The sequence below is a fragment of the Rhamphochromis longiceps genome, linkage group LG8 (assembly GCF_057381845.1).
Source record: "Rhamphochromis longiceps isolate RC_006_pf linkage group LG8, R_longiceps_female_GT1.1, whole genome shotgun sequence".
Lineage (NCBI taxonomy): Eukaryota > Metazoa > Chordata > Actinopteri > Cichliformes > Cichlidae > Rhamphochromis > Rhamphochromis longiceps.
Window position 1 is genome coordinate 26,111,150 of NC_140564.1, and position 18,058 is coordinate 26,129,207.

Genomic DNA, 18,058 nt, shown 5'->3' on the forward strand with positions numbered 1-18,058 from the left:
TGGGATAAGCTGTGATTGAATATCCTGAGATCAGAGCAGAATGATCAAATTCTGCTAGTGATAATCCTTCATCTTGGAAAATTAAATACCACTCTGCAGTCTCTCCTCTTGACTCACACTCTCTCTCACACACACACACTTGCAGTATTTAAACGAGGTCTGACATGTGTCTCATAACCGTGCTCGGTTCCTCGGGGAGCTGTTCTGATATCTGATGAGTTTTTCATTAATAAGACACAAGTCTGATCCTGAGGGAGAGACACAAAATGACAACAGATAAGCCCTGCTTTCCCCAGCTCTCCACCGCACACACACATAACACAGATTCACTGATACACCATAACTAAATATCTTTATACATGCACTTATATTAAAGTCTTTGGCTTAATCACCTCAGCCCTGTTTTATTCACTCAAGCCTACATTTCATTTCCTTGCACATCCTTATTCAAATAAATTAAATCTCATCTTTATTTACCAGTATAAGCCCCAATACAACAGAACAAAAACATTATCAGACTGCATCAGAGACCCTGTTCCTCCTCACCTTTTTGTAATCGGCATCTAGGATCTCTCCAAAATCTCAATCCAGCATACACCCACACGTCAGGTTGTGACTGCCCAGCTGTGTGGAGTAGAGCGTTTTTGTCACTTTGTGACTGCATTCAAAAAAGCATGCACAGCTATATTCCTCAATATTTGGGCAGAAAGAACAGGTAATCCAATGCAGGCAAGTAAACTAGTGCCAATAAAGTCATAGGCAATCAGTTTAATTACATACATATAGACCATGGACAGCATTAAAGATGGGTATACCACCTAGTGGGTTTGGGGGCTGCATTTTAAAGCTTTAGAATTAGCACAGAAGTAAGCTTCTGGGATGGTCTGTTGCACACAGCAAGCCATAATATTGGTCAGGTAACCTATTAAATGTGCTCCCAACAGTCACAAAGCGCTCACACAGAAAGGTTCAGTAGCAGACTGATGAGGACACTTTTGAAGGGGAAGCTATTTTTTTAACTAGGCTGCATAAATGCTTTGTCACAGCTGTAAGGCTAGCCATAGTGTAGTGGTTTTGGCTGCTTAACAAGCAAAATATTCCTAGTTTGATGCTGAGAGGAGTCACAAATGCCTTCAAGGGTGTGTCAGTAAGGGCAATCAGCATAAAAAAAAATAAGGGTGAGATAATTTGGACATGTACAGATGAGGGATAATGGATACTGAATTTGGAGCTGTCAGGCAGGAGGAAACGAGGAAGCTCACAGAGGAGATTCCCAGTGAACGAGTACTTGCAGTCCTGGAGATACTTAAATGAATGTGGTATTTTACAGTAAGCCATATTTTGAACCAGGTGAAGTCTACCGAGAAGTTTGTGTGGTAAGCCAAAGAAGACACAATCTGAACAATCAATACTAGATGTAACTACAACACATACAAGCTCTAGTTACATACATGCTACTCCCATCTCTAATAGCTGAGATGGGAGTAGCTGACTAATATTACATGAGTGGAAATATGTCAGTTTAATTTCAGGTAAGCAGTCAATGAGAGAAGAAGAAACTGAATTAGACTTAATGCAGATATAGAGCTAGGTGTCATAAGCATAAGAATGAAGGTCTATGCCAGATTTCCTAAACATGTGACCTAAACGTGAAAGATAAATAACAAATAGAAGGGGGCCTAAGAAAGAGCCCTGGGGAACACCTAAGACAACTGGGCAAGCTTGTGATCTGAAAATCTTTTTAGCTGTACATACTGATTATGATTTTAGAGATAAGATTTAAACCAGGCATGTTACATGCCAACAGTACAAACAGATTCTAATATCGTTAAAATAATATTATGAGAGAGTGTATTAAAGGCCAATTATAATTTTGACAGCACTCTATGCTGTGAAGTGGCCAAAGATCTGACTGAAATTGTTCAAACAGATGATTGTTATTAAGGTGAGAGCAGTGGTGGTTTTTGATATGGGCAGCATGGGCCGTTGCCCAGGGCAGCATCGGCCTGGGCAACGGCCAGGCATCGGCAAAAAAAAGTTGCTTGTACCCATGCTGCCCCAACATCATGCCGTCACATTTTGGGCATTGCATAGGGGTTTTCTATTGCTCATTTGCGAGGAGTAAGGGCGCCCTTCATTTACCCTGGGTGAGAGCAAACCTGCACGTCAGCAGCGTTTTTGAGATTTTTTGAAAGAAAGGGGAAATTAGCAGTGGTACAGTAATTATTTAGGTTGAAAGAGTCTGCTCTGGGTTTTTTAAGAAATGGTGTTATCGTGGCGTTTTTAGAGGAACAAACCCAAAGATTATGGAAGAATGTATAATACTCTCAAATTCTCATGACCATTGATCAACATTGAGAATATGCATATTTATGATGAAGGAACTGACCTCCCAGCCCATTGTTCCTTCAGTGGGCTGGTTTCAGTCATTATGCAAATGTACTGTTTATAAGATTGGAGAAACCTGCAGTCAGCTGAGACTGAAGAAGTCACTTGGATGAGTGACGAAACGTTTCTCCCACTGAAAACGCTACGTCCAGATGAACAGAATCAACTTTTGGAGATTTACTTACCTGGATGATTGAGAATGTATCAAGACGAAATGCATAATACTCATTATTAAAGGATAGCGAGAAGAAATGTAAGGTTTAACCAAAAGTAGGAAGTGGGTCAAAGTAACAGTTGGAAGGTTTAGAGGTCTTAATAAATCTGGTTATTTCATCTACAGTCAGGAATCGGAAAACTAGAAAGAAAAGAACAGGGGGCTCATACACTGTCCTAAATGTAGAGTTACTAAGAGCCAGCTGCTGATGAATATTACTGATTTTAGTTTTACAAAGGACATAAAATTATTACTCTGTTCAGTGCCATACAACTGAGGTCGAAAGTTTTAAGGTGGTCGAAGGAGCTTGTTCACACTGGAGATGGGTGCCCTTGTATTTCCTTGACCTGACCAGACCTGATTAGTGTTGCATTATATTCAGATGTAGCTGCAGACAGGGAAATCAACTATACGGTGTACACCTATATACGGTACCCTCTATATTGGATTCGATTTTCTCCTGATTGAAGATGCGTGGTATAATTTAGATCGTGCGTGTGTTTGTGTGTGTATGAATATACTAGAGACTCTTGGAAGCTCTTCAATCATCCATATTGCGCTTCATTTAAGTTGCGCTTCTTAATGCCTCCGGGGCACTCGGGCTCATGTGTGGCAACTTTCAACCATGAAAGGCAAGCAAATGGCATAATTTCAATTGTGCTCTGTTTTGTTTTATATATAATATATTTATATATTTATAGTATTAGTGGGCAGCTTTGGACGCGGAGTTGAAAGTTTCTATTTTAAGACTGACACCGCCTATTTAAAGTACTGTCGGCATAAGCCGGTAACAGTTAGTAGTGCATCTCAAAGGTCTGACATATCGCAGAACTTCGCAACGCACCAATGAGAATGTAGTATCGCATAGGGGCAGAGCTAATTGACGGAAGAAGTAGCCAATTAACCGACGCTTTGCCTAGCCGTTGTAACCAATCATCGAGCAGATGCCAAAAATAACACCTCCTCTTGTTCAGCACCCAAAGTCGAAGGATAGCTCTGGCCTTTCAATGGAAGAAAGTGCTAGATTTGTCAGTGTTGTATAATATAACCAATTCTCAGTGTCCATGTTTGTTTGGGAACGATCGGAATTGTCTACATTTACTGTGAGGGACACAATTGGCGTCAAACATGCGTAAAAACCAACGCTATCCAAGCAGGGAACCACCGAGAAAGGAATTATCGCCGCTCATCTGAGGCCAATCTCCATTATTTTTTGTCAAATAAGGAAACATAACACAGCTAGCAAGCTAACGTTAGCTCCGCATATATCTAGACGAGTCTTCACACAGAAAGCTGAGATTTTAGCAGATAATCAGGATTGGATCTACAATCGCACAGCAGCAGGAAAACGTAAGTAGCACTCTTGTATCTGCGCTAACGTCATTAGCATTAGTTTGACAGTTCCAGCGACAGCTAACTGTGAAGCTAATAGCGAACGTTAGCTCACATCAACACAGTAGTAAACGGGCCTTACGTGGAGGGAACAGTGTTAAGTGGAAGGGATTTCTGCATGTGGTATTTCCAGAGCCAGCCGGTTGGTTCATGCTACACAGGTAGATCAAAATAAAACCTGAAACAATGAGCTGAAGTTTTAAAGTAACTTGGTTACCTTAAGCGTTAGCTCGGCTACCTCATGGTAGTTGTAGTAATGTAATATATTTAAAGAAAGTGCCAAAGAGCGTCCTTATTTTAGTAATGTAATGTTTGGTGGGTAACTCTACCAATCTTCGATATGCTCCAAGCAGACGTGCATTGGAGTGTCTCTGGGTACTCCATGTTCTCATGTGTATGCAGGGCGGTTATAAGGGCAGGGTTCCCCCTATTAGTGTGCAATGTCTTTAGTCAAAGCCAAAAAGGCATTCAGATGGCATTTAATTTAATGTACACAGGCAAGATTTATTGATATTTAGCAGTAATGTTTCGCTGCGACAACTGTACGGCTCCTCCCCACACTTCACTGATTTCCCACTGCTCATTATTTACAACAGGACCACTGATACTGGATTTTGGGTCGTTTTTAGTGAGTACCTACAATAGAATCTTTGCAACTCTAAACATTTTTAATTTGACGAACTAGTGAGCTACTTGCTAGACCTGCGATAAGTGAGTAAAGCATGTGATAACATCGTTCATAATTGCAATGATGACATGATTTGGAATAAATAAACAGGCACCGAACTGTGAATGTGGCTTGTACAGTTCAGCTCAGGGTTGTACCTAAGTTTCTGCAGGGCTCTATGTGCTCAAGTTGAAGTTGGGAGGTGGTGGAGGTCCATCTCTCCATACAGAGGTGTGGCTAATCGCCTGTGGTGCTGTGATATCAGTCTGTTTATTACTGACTATGGCGCAAAATAATAATACTTTGGGATATGATGTGTTGATAAGATAAATACATTCTTAACTTTTACTATTTTTTCTTTACATTTTATGTAAAAACAATTTTAATTCTTTAAACAACAAAAATTAGGACAGAAGTATAGTCTGATATAACTAAGTTAATTTGCTGGTGAATCAGCAGTGAATATCTGAATAAATGTAAAATGTTACTAAAGTGCATAATATTTGTAATATGAAATCTAGAGTAAAGTATGGCAAACATTAACAGTACACACATCAGTGATCTTTATCCTTCTTGTACTGTTACTAACGTGGATTCACTGCTTGTCAAGGCTCGAGAGAGAGCGCTATTAAAAATACTTGGCAAACTAACCTGGGAGTTGTGATACATGGGCTGGGTTGTAATGATTCATATTTAAACACACTCACCATGGCTGTGTAAAACAAATGGTAGTTTGTTAAGATTGCTTTTCTGCACGTTTAAGCTTCAGGTGGTTTAGTGTTTTGGTTTTACTTACAGAGACTTTGATTGGATGGTGTATACAGTAATACTGATATAGACATGATAATATTGGTTAATAGTGTTGGATTTTTGTACTTACTATTTTAAGGGACATGGTTAAGTATATATGAGGCTCTTTGAATATAATGTGTACTGTAGTGATGAGGCCTGTCAAAAATATATATGTGAAATCAACTGTGATAACACATTACAATTCCTCCTTAAAGCGTACTAGTCAAGCTATTTATCTTGCACATTAAAAAAAAGCAAGAGTTGGCTCAGAGTGGATTCTAGTCGAGGTAAAATTTACAAAAACACAAGCTGAAGTTTGTGCAAGTTTGTGAGTAAGACTGCAAGTATGGAGGTGATAGATACAAAGCGCTTTTAAAATAAGTAATATTTAAAAATCAGTCATGTGTTTCAAAAGTTGGCAGTGCAACTGAGCTGTCTTCATTTGTACCAGCTTGAAGTCTAGCAGCCGACTAACTAGTAAGTAATATAAACTTTAGTTGTCATTCTGCTTAAGTCGTCTAGTACTTGGAAAGTTTCTGTAGTTTTGTGTTTGTCCTTCATGCTTCGGTTGATTTGTGGTACAGCAAAGTCAGATAGCTACATTCTTAGAAATATTTTACAGGTGTTGCACATGTTCCAGGCTTTGTAAGTACATTGTGGGTCCGTTGTCATAAGACAGTTGTCTTGAATGTACTGTGGGTTGCTCTGATATAGACAAAGGTTAGTTGTTAAACATTGCGGTAGATATACAGGAGGAACTTGTGACCATCCCTTAATCATGCTGTTTTTCGTTGATGTGGTAATAAAATGGCACAATGACTTTGTGTTTGTGGGAGTTACAGTTAACCAATGCATGGTGTTACTTTTTTGCTACCATCAGTTACACTCTTACCTCTTTAGCTTTGCTTGCTGTTTTTCTAACAATGCAAAATGTATTGTTCAGAAAACAGAGTCAAATAAATATTGCTAGATATTATTTGTTTTTTGTGGTGTTTTTTTTTCTTTTTCTTTTTTTTTTGGGGGGGGGGGGGGGGGGGGTTGTTTTGTTGTTTGGTTTTTATACTTCTACATGTTCCAGTTAAGGGCATCCCGTCAGCAGCAGTCATCCATGCAGCCCTTCTTCCTTAAAAGAAATGTAAAAAATATATATATGTATGTGTTATATATATTAGGGCTGTTCGATATAACCATATATATCGGATGACAATATAAAAATGTCTATTGTTTCATTTTACGCTATCGTTTGTTTCTTGGTGTCGCAAAATAAACTGTTTACGGCAATATTGTTTCATCGTTTTGATGGTCACTGTAGTGGCTATATTAATTTCTTAAAGTTCTCTCTTTCTCTTATATTTAATATAACCACACTACGGACGGACAAGCGCCTGTTTTTTGCGTTGCCATTAGCAACAACGACGGTAAAACCATCGCGTGTCCGCCTGTTTATTTTCCACATAAACCTTTCACAATAAAGCTCAAGATCCTGTTGAGACTTTTCAAAATAAACTGAATCCCGTGAAAGAGTATGCAGAGTTTTTACGGATGAGAAGCAAGAAAGAGCCGCCAGGTGCTAAAAAAGAAACCTTAGACTCAAACATTAGAACAGGCTTTTCCCCGCAGCACACCGTGTAATAAATACTCACAAAGAAAACGGCGGCCGTTACAACTTGTCTAAAAATGCATCCTTTAATGCATCGGTTAAAACACTCAACTCCAGCTACATGACGCCCAGCTGGAAACACTTCACGCAAGTCGAGCTGCCCGAGTTTCACAGAATTTACAGAAAATGTTAAATCTTTGTGATTTGTATCGTTATTGGGACGATAGAATTCTTATATCGGGATATGAGATTTTGGTCATATCACACAGTCCTAATATATATATATTCATCTTAACAAACGTTAGGCCATTACTGAACTTTAAAAATGTATTTAAAGTTCAGTATTTGTACTCTAGCTTGACAATTAACAAATGAAAAGCAAATAAGTGAATGAAAAAAAGAGGTTGAGATGGTGGAGCACACAGGGTTGTATGGTAGGGAGTTGAGGCCATTTTGTACCCGCCGCTGTTGCCTTCATGAACAGTGTATATCTAAAGTGATGTCTCAACTATTGGCGCGAGCCGTGCTTTGGTGTTGTTACGCCTTGTCATGCATGTCTGCGTTTTTGTAACCTTGTGTGGCTGCATTGAAGACATGAATATACAGTCGGGTCGGTTTCTATCACTATTTCAGTGATATGGGTATAAGAGCTCAGAGATTTGCAGATCATGGAGAGGAAAATGCTGCAACCGCTTGAAAAGATTAGACTTTCTGAGAAAAAGTTTTTGGAGGAAAAATAAACCTCAACTATTCCAGCATTGGCACTAATGGGGACCTTTTCTCTGAAGGGTGGCACCTATTGTTCAGGAGAATACTGCAGTGAATCCGGCGCTTCAAGTATATATATTTAATGTGGCTTTTGTGACATTGAAACAATAAATAGGCCATTAGGGTTTCTTTTTTAAACTGTAAAGACTAGGCTGATGTCCATATGTCAAGAGGGACTACACCATGGAATAAAAACTGACCATCAAATGTCTCCTAGATTGGGTAAGGCACATGTGTAATATGAACTTTACTGGTGGATCAACACATTTTTAGCTTGCGGCATTTATCATATATTCAGAGATGAAGGGAGCTCGAAGCAACTGATAATCCCTTCACAGTTTCAATAATGAAACCTTGACAGTTTTACTTCCTCCAGATAGGTCTCGTTGAACAAAGTCTCTCCTTTAGTCATCTTGGAGGCGAGTGATTTTCAGAAACCTTTGCGGTGAAAACGAAAGCAAAAGAGTACGTTTTTCATGCTGATATTTTTATTTTATAATTGGCGAAAGACAAAATCAATTGATTAATCTGATTAATTGAACTAAGGACTAACCTGATGAGTTCTTCTCTGACTTTGCCCTTTGCCTTTTCTTTCCACGACAAAGGAAAAGACGGCTACAGTTTGCATTCACAGTGAAGCTCTGGACACAAGTTTATCAGCAGCTTCTTGTGCATTTTATACACTCTGCTTTACTGCAGAGGTGTGTCAAAGTTAAAACTGATGATAAATTCAAAAATAATTATCAGATATGTACCGTGTGGTGTTGAAATTTAGCCACCCTGCCCACCTTCTCTATTATATCAGATGGTGATAAGTAGGGGTGCAACGATACACAAAATTCACGGTTCGGTTCGGTTCGATACTTTGGTGTCACGGTTCGATATTTTTTCGATACAAAAAAAATGTTCATGCCTTTTTAATTTGTCATTTATTAAAATTATAAATATATATTTTAACTCAAAAGTACAGTTTTTAAATTTAACACTAACCCTTGTGCGTGTTTTTTATTTTGACAGCGAATGCGCACCTGCGGACCACTTATGTGCAGCCCTGGTTATTTAGCTCGTCATATTGCAGCCACAGAAATTCTTTTGTCCATGAAACCATAAAGCTGCACTTTCTTTTTGCCTTATAGTCTGATTTGTCATAACTTCTCCGTTTTGTGGTAAGCTTTTCTTTGGCTGTCACTTCTTCACCCTGACCTGTCTTATTTGGCTCAGCAGAACTAAAATATATATCTGTCTGTGAAGGTCATCGTAGTCAAATATATATCCTGCTGCTTTTACACGCGCACTCACATAAGCTCAGCGATTCTCTGCGCGATCAACCTCTCACATGTTTAAGCTTGCTGCGGGAGATTTCACTTGTCATGTTTGCATAGTAAGCTAACGATTAATAAGACGATGTCAGAGGAATTGGTGCACAAATTATCATCACTCACAGATCAGTGCTGTCATTGCAAAGTGAAAGCAAAAAAACAAGCGCAAATTCAAACGCGATTTCAATATGTCACATATTGACAGTGGCTCACCGATGCCAATGACATAATTACCCAGCTACATTTCTGAAAGAATGCAAAAGCATTGACATATATTTTTCCTTCCTACAATAGCCCGACGGGCAGGGCAGAGATAGATTTTGGTACCCCGACTGAAAAGATCGCTAGCTCCAGGACGTCGGGCTAGCGATATTGCAAGCCCTGTATCTGATTGAGGAATCACTCATCTTTGGAAAAGAGAGTTTATTACAGAGAAATGTCTCTTTCCAAAATAAAAGCTATACTATCCGCTTCTTCTGGGCTATATTCTCAGCAGCATAAGGAGAATCATGTGCTAACAGCTGTCTAAATGACTCGGCTAAAGTTAGTAGCATGCTTGTTGTTTTTGTCTTTGCACTAGGATGATGTCGGCGTAAATGTGCAGTCATATTCGTTGTGTTCCCACTAGTGCTTTCAGGTTAATCTCGTTGAAATGACCTTAACGCCACAACACGGCAAATCTCCGTTAACGAGCTACCGCCGATCGCCCCGTGCATGGGGCTAGACGGCCAACACGTTAACGAGCTAACTGCGCTAACACACTAGTTCCCACCCATGTAATTGAGCATTGCATGGCACATCCAACATACTGTTTTACTTTAGTCCATGACTCGCTTACCTTCAGGGTCATACGTCACATGAAAACCAAAATAATTCCAAACGCCAGATCTGAATGAGGGTGGGGGAGGTCCATGTTACAAGGAGAGCTTAACTTCTGTCTCGCTAGCTTGCCCTGCGCTCTTCCTTCTGACGATGCTGTCTGTGTTGAGCGCTCAGTGAATCTGCGTTCGACTACTCCGCCTAGGCTGCACTGTCGAGCCTAGGCGGAGTAGTCGAACGCAGATTCACTGAGCGCTCAACACAGACAGCATCGTCAGAAGGAAAGTTGATAAAATAAATTAAAAATTTAGTATTGTTCGATACATATGCGTACCGAACCGAAAGCACTGTATCGAACGGTTCAATATCGATACGAATATCGTTGCACCCCTAGTGATAAGGTATCCAGGTGACCAGTAAATGACATCACTTAGTTGGGCTTGTGCTCCGCTCGTCAGATATGAGATGAGTTCAGTTTATTTCACCTGAGTCAGCACTCACTGTGCAAAGTCAAAAGCAGCAGATGAAACCCAGTGTCAGTGAAAGACTGAAGATAGTTAACAAGATTATTTTAGAGTTTAACAGATCTTATCAGCTTTAGCTGTGCACTGGTAGAAACTGTAGGCATCGAGTTGACCGCATTGATCCTCCATTGTAGAGAGCAGTTTGCACCGCTTTAGTGAATAATCTGAAAGCCACTAACTGCTAAATGTGTGGTGGCTTACAGCACAGCAGAGCTGCATATGTGCAGATTTGCACATAGAAGGAGAAGAGGAAGGCAGACAGAGTGACGGTTAAAGAGAAAGCAATGTGCATCTGTACCAGCAGGAGAGGGCTGAGTCATGCATAACCTCAGTCACATGAATGAATGATTTACCTCCAATAGTGGACATTTGAACATTTCCATGATTTTTTTTTTTTTTTAAATTTCATTGTTAACAGTTAAGAGGAAAACAGTTCCCATTAATGATGTTTGTCTGAGAAAATAGATAAATTATTAAACATCCCCAGTGCATAAGCCTTGTTAGGTTAGGAAAGTGAAAGCAGGTGTTTTGCTGTTAATATTGCTGCATTGATGTTTGTGCTTTATAATACTCGTCTAATATTAATCAAAATTACAGAAAGTAAATTCTAATTCGAGTTCTAATCAGAATTCTAGAAATAAATATGGTTTCGTTGTAAAGGCTGGAATTTTTTTAAAGCTTTATTTACACTGTGTTTGATCATATTGGACACAATGTTGAGACCAGCAGAGTTTGAAAAAGTTGGATGTTGGATGTTCTTGGCTTGTAAAGTAATGCTTAAGCTTGGATTCGGTTATCTTTGATTCATAGTTTTGCTTTAAATATGCAGCGTAGCCTAAGGTGGACCTTCCCAGATCTCAACAACTGTGATAAGCATGATATGTCCATGAAACAAAATGTTATAGGTTGTATTTGTTTCTAGCTTGCTCATTATGATTCTCTGCCTGAGTAATAATATGGTGTTTTCCTCGTTATCACAGCTTGTGTGTACATGCGTGCATGTGTGTGGTTTTCTTTTTTACATTTCTCTTCTTCCTTCCAGTTTATGTTCCATTTCCTGCACTTTGAGATGGTTACCAGGCTTGACTTGTTAGCGTCTTTGAAGGTAGATAATCTCTGTGTTGGTTTGTTGGTCATCCATCATGATTTGTCTGCAGTCAAGACTGTAGATGAAGGAAATATCTTGGTCACAATTTTTGTTTGCTGCCATCTCAAGTCTAAATATTCAGTTAGTTACCGAATAAAAATGGGATTTTTTTATACAGTTAAAAAAACAAAACCTTGCCAACATAAAAATAGAAGCAAATTTAAAATATCTATAATTCTGCCATCTTGCTACATTAGATCTGCTGCTAGCTGGTGTTGTCCTGTGGGGATGTGAAGAGAACTAGACCCAGCTGACTGGACCATAGATCGACTCATTGTCATGATATCAAATGTAGCGTTTTGCCTCAGGACGAGATTGATATCTAATCTAATAGCCCTTTTGCACTTGATTCTTCTTGGGTTGGTCTGATCGTTTTGTTTTTTTTACATTTTCTTTAATACTTTGTACTTTTTTTTTTTTTTAAACTACCTACTTGGCTGAGGTTCCAAGCATTCTGATGCAATAATGTGCCGTCAACAGACTACATGCCACTATTTAGCTAGTTGATGGCATCGCTCGACAAATCATGAGAGCGTCTCCTTCACTAAAATCAAAACTGCCATTTTTGAAACTCGGCAATGAGGGTAATAGCTACACAAAAAAACAACGCCATGGTCCCAGAGTCTGACAGAAAGCCATACACCGTGCAGTAGGTATTCCATCGACTCGCCGTCCTCCTTTGTTGTGGCATTCATATGGCATACAAATTATATCACAGGACCTTCGGCCATGTTGCTATAATGACTCCACACACATTAGGTGGTAGTGAGTTCCAATGGAAAATGACGGAAACGTTCGAGTCGAGTCGGATCGGTACTAGTGAAAAAGAGCTATAAGTACTGGATTGGTGCTTTTCTTTTAGTTGTATTCTTTCTGTGGTTCCTGCCTCAGATTTTATGAGTCTTGTTAAGTATTAGGCTTTGATTTTGTGGTGTGCGGCGGTAGACGGCCCATGGCCCATTTCCATGCTCTTGTCTTGAAGGATTGCAGAAACCTGCCAGTTTGACTTTAGTTTTTTGTAACACCTGTTTTCTTTAAAAGCACTTTGACAGTGTAAAATGTTACCTGTGAGCTTTGTACACCAAAGTTATTTTTGCTGTCATTCAGGAGGCGTAATGCCCCTCTCTGAAGCAATCTGCTGCAGATTAGTGCACAAAGGGCAGATGAACAAAAGTTGGATATGTGAACCTTTTGTTCTGTGTGTAATAAAAGAAATGTAAAGCTTAAAAATGCCTTCAGTACAGGCCTTTGTTAAGAATATCAGATAAGATAAACAAGACTATATAAACATGTAACCTTATGTTCAGGGGTATGAGTAGATATAACATAAAGGTGTGGCCAGTACTGTTGCTCCGGACCACTTACACAACAGGAGCTGTTTCCCTATTCGGGGTATGCTTGCTTCAAAGTCCGTAACTCAAGACTGAATGCTTCCCCGCAGTTTGACGAGGCTGTCCCGTACCAGAGGCTCCTCCAAATGCAGCTGTGAAATTTGACACGCCGTATCCTCTTCAGTCCTCACTTACTATCCCACAGTCCTCCCTGAGCTGTTAGTTTAATGATGCTTTCACATGGTTCCCTTTCACTATGTAAATATGAAGGAATATCACAAGATCGAGTTATATTTATCAGTAATTTTCCTTTTGGTGGTCATCAATTCAACATGTGGATTGAAAGATCCAGGAAAGTGTAAATGATGTAAGATAGCCATATTATTCTTGCTAGCTCCTTTTATGCTAATAAGCAGAGAGGTGAAAAAACTCAGTATTCTAGTATTGCGTTTGTTGATCCTTCATTAATTTATTATTTTTTTAATAAGTTAAATATATTTAACGTATTTAAATGAGTGCACAGTCTGCGTAAGACTCTCTGGCGGCCATATATGCTCACAAGACAAGCCAGGCAAAGCCCAAATGGACCAGTGACATGCTTTACAACTTCAGTGAAAGAATAAAGTAAGATGACCCCTAGGAGGACAGAACGGTGAAGCAGAATTAGAGGTTGGGTTGGTTCGCTTGTTACCACCCATCTTATGTTGCAGAATTAACCTGCTTTGAAGCAATTTACACCAGAGATGAGAGGTCAGCATGCAGGAAATCACCGCCTGCTGACTTTTGTTGTGTCACTATTCCTGGAAGATCCCGTGGACCTCAGTTGGCAGATATTTTCTTTTTCTAACTGAGCATCCATATGAAATAGATTCATTATGACTTTTTATTTTTTTGCCTTCTACATGCTAGCAGTTTGAAAACAATTTTCTTGTTCTGAGCCTTAACATCAATAGCTAAAACCTGGATATAAATTAAATTTTTTTATTTGTTCTTTGTTTAATCTCACACTGTTTAACGCCACCAGGATTGCAGCTGAACAACTATAGTTAAAACTGTATTGCATATGATAACAAAACATTGGTGTTGGAGATGTTAAATGATAAATGTAACAACATATTTAATCAATGAGATCTCTTAATATTAAAAAAGAGCGCAAATTCAACAGTGTTGTACTGTAAACAGTACTGTAGTACATGAAGGAAATCTGTCTGCATGACTTTTGGGCTTAAGTTGTAAGAAGTAAAATACAGAAATCTGTTACTTAATTTCTTTGGAGTATAAATGGCCATGGAGAAGGTCTTGCTGTACAAGTTGTCCAACAAACTAAAAATGCAGTTAAAAGTCCAAAATTAATGTCGTCCTTCACATTATCCTAAACCATCCAATGGGCCAGATTGGAGTCTCTGTTGGGGTAATTCTGGCCCCTGTCCCTTAGGTTTGACACCCCTGATCAAAGTCTGTGTTGGTTCTCAGTCATCAAGGCCGTGGTAGTCTAAGGAGTTTGGAAAAGAAAGCAACTGGACTTATTCTGAACTTTTAGTAAGTTTGTATGAACTTAAAAATTTATAGATGGATATAAAAACTAAAAGAAAATTAGTAATAATAGTTACATCTTCACATTAGAACCATGACAGTGATCATTCTGTAAACTTTTACTGTTGGTACTTTTCACTGCTTTGATTCCAGGGTTTGGATAGACTTTATTAGAACCTATAGTGTTTTGTTTTTTTTATCACACAGACGACATTACCTATCTTACTGTTCTTCATTTGCTGCCAGAACCTGTATACTCCCAGCACTGGCTCTTTCATGTGAAACTGTGCGTTCAATTATGAAGTGAGTAACTTTTGTGTGACAGCTTGGTGGGGCTGTAAGTAAACTCGGATAAGGAAAAGGTATTCAGAATATGCTGAACTTGTATAATAGTACAGGCACCAAGGAAAAAGAACGGGGAGTTATTTGTGGGAATACCAATCATTTAAATGTATGTTTGTTTTTTCGAAGTTGATGTTAGTAAATAATAGTAATGTTAAGATAATGCGCTAGCTTGTATTTAGTCTCTCTTAGTGGTACTATTGCATTTGTGCTGAAGCTTGTGCATGTGCATACATGCAAACTGATGCTTACACATGCTAATTTAAATAAACGAGGAAGAAATGCAAATATGACAATCAGCTTGTTAAGTATCCAGCAAAGAGACTTCAACTCCACCATCTTGGACCTCACAGCAGGTAATGATTGTTCCTGTTCTACTCATCAACTTCAGCATAGCAGCATCACGTCATCACCTACACTAGGTTCTGGCTAGAGTGAGTGCTCAGAGCAATTAAGATGGTGGAGTTTAAGTCAGAGATTCAAGACAGCTAAATGATACAGAAGACTGCCACAACAGCAAACTGACCTACCTGGCAGTAAGGAAATGCTATACTTTAAGAACTGTCAGTGGAAAGATTGAACTTTCAAAACTATATCAGTTTTAAGGCCATTGTGTAAATAAAATAAAATAAAAATATACTTGGGTGGCCATTAGTATACCTGAGTGGCAAGTGTATATTTGGAAAATACTGCTCGCTGCCTCCTTCAGTCTGTGTCCTGTTTATTTGCTAGGCAGCAACTTTGTTCTGTGGCTTTGCTCTTCACAGCAGTTAAATATAATGGTTTGTTATATTTTGTAAATGTCAAGAAAGTTTATAAACAGTACCTTGGAAAAACTTGTCAATGAAGCAGGCTTATGTTTTCCAGCAGCAGTATAAAGCCCCAAGGGCTGGGCTATTGGTAATCACCAGGCCACTGACTAACTGGCTGTGTCCTCTTTAACCATCTTAAAAGTAATCCCTTATTGTGCTCTCTATAAAGACACTGTTATTTATCAAGGCAGGAGCACATGTCAATTTGTATTACTCAACAAAAATTGGATATTGGAAATACTGAGTTTTTCCTTATAAAATAAAAAGAATAAAATAGGACTGTGATTTTAAACAGCCATTTTTGAAGTGGGGTTTAAGTTATTCAAGTCTAAAATGCATAGACTTCTGTTAGGTCAGGTAACACAGGTTTCTTAGCCTTGACAGTCACTCCCAAAAGACTGGTTTTGAGCCAAAGTAAACCTTTTATAGACGGGAAGCAGTGTAAAGGTCTTGAAGTTCCTGGAGCGAATGAAATGTCTTAAATCTTCTTCTTATTAACATGTAAAGTTGTAACCAACCTTCACACACATTTATATAAATCAGTCGGATTAGGTGAAAACCAGTGAGTTATAGTGTATATATGGATAATGCTGAAACCTGTGAGCTACTATTATTGAACAGGATGGCTGTTTCGTATGAATGTGGCTGCTCTGAGCAGAGCATTTGGACTCTCTGCAGCATTATGTAATCCCCGACCTTCCACTTCCCTTTTCAAAGCCAGTGGTTTTTGGCAGGCGTGTGTTTCAGCATCGGGGGTGACTGTTTCGACCTGTGGTTACTGTATGCGTGATAGCAGTTTTAAGGGGGGGTTAAGTAGTTGAGAGTTGCTAGTTTCAGTTTGATGTCATAGTCCAGATATTTCCCAGCTTTTCTCTTCTCTGTGTACGTGTTTTTTGCCAGCAGTTTATTAACAGCCATTATCAGCCAGAGATACCTCATCATATCTGCATGTGTTCTTGCAGTCTGCATGTCTCCTTTCAGGGCTGGCTGCTGCAACTGCTTTAATGGATGGATGATGCAACTCCTCTCTCTTCTCCCTACCAAGCAGCTGAGAGTGTGTGTGTATTTCTTTTAGACAGAGAAAGACATAGAGAAGGGGATGTCGCTGAATGAAGCCTAGGCTGGATGTTTGCACTGCAGGGTGGGTGGTTGCTAGGCAATAGCAGTGTGTTTGTTTTATTTTTAGAGAGAATCACTGTGGGTGAACATAACACGTTTGTCCCTTTCTCATAGCACGTCTAAGTGCTTTTTCTTAACATACAGTACATTAAAATACAGGCTACACAAGAGTGGAAAATATGAGCTTAATTTAGAAAATCTAGTTGTCATAATCACGTAGCAAGAAAGCAGTTTAAAAAATGTCAATGGCATGGTTCAACTCCTCACCCTAGTCATGAAATCTAAACCATCCTGGCGTATTTATAGAGTATCTTTTTCTCGCACATAGACTATGACACTGCACGCATGCGCAGAGCAGACACAAACGCACACACACACATACGTGAAACCAGCTGTAGTCACTCCTTGCACGTACCAACCTTTTTTGGGCACATGGCCGTCACGCTGTGTGTCTTTGTGTGTGTGCGCGAGTGTGCGAACTCATGTGGGAAGTAACACCCAGTGAAAAGTCAATATGCAGTCAAGGCTCTTTTGATTTTTATAGCTTTTCATTGATTTCGAGATCTCGTGAGTGTAACACCAACCATGTGTTTTGTGAATCGCCCCATACTGTAGCAGTTGCTCACATTTAGGTCTGAATTGATTCATGCGAAGAGAAAATACCAGAGAAAAGTAAAAGGAAGGTTTTGGAGACTGTAGTGGGTATCATGATCTAGCCACCAATTTTCATATTGGTATCCCAGCTACCATAGGGCGAGAGGCAGGGTACACCCTGGACAGTTCACCAATCTGATGATCTTTTTAGTATGTTCTTATTTTTAGACTAGTCAGCTATTGTTTCCTTGTCTACTTTAAATAATTTGTAAATTAGTTGCTAGAAACGTTCCTAATTTCAACATTAGAGGTATTAAAACATATCCAGCTTTTTTTAGTCTCAATAGCAGTGCGTTTACCTTGGATTTGGCCTGAGTGCTGTGCCAGTAGTTAATTGGCTTTATTCCTAGTTATGATGAAGACATGGGGATCATTATTAAATGTTGAAGGCTTTAACTAAATATCGTTTAGTAAATGGACAGAAGAACAAAAATTGTGTTGATTTAACAACTTTATTTGCACTTTCAGCTTAATGTGAGAGTCTCTCTTGGGTATTGCTGTCATTTGCAGTTATGCAAGTTTTTTTCCCTTCTGTTTGCCCTTTAGGTAAGGGTGTAAGTGTGTGTACTTATTTGACCTTTTCACACACAAACAGTGAACAGTTATGTCAGTTATGTTGACATTTCACTACATTACT

General features: G+C 39.1%; 1 protein-coding gene across 2 annotated transcripts in view; it reads left to right on the forward strand.

Annotated features, from left to right (window-relative positions):
- The first annotated feature begins 3,566 nt into the window (after positions 1-3,566).
- LOC146663834 (protein phosphatase 1B-like) overlaps positions 3,567-18,058 on the forward strand; it is a 35,029-nt gene continuing 20,537 nt past the window's right edge. For both annotated transcript variants that reach the window (XM_085416745.1, XM_085416744.1), the window contains exon 1: positions 3,567-3,952. The gene's annotated coding sequence lies outside the window, so the exon portion shown is untranslated. The remainder of the gene's footprint in view (positions 3,953-18,058) is intronic.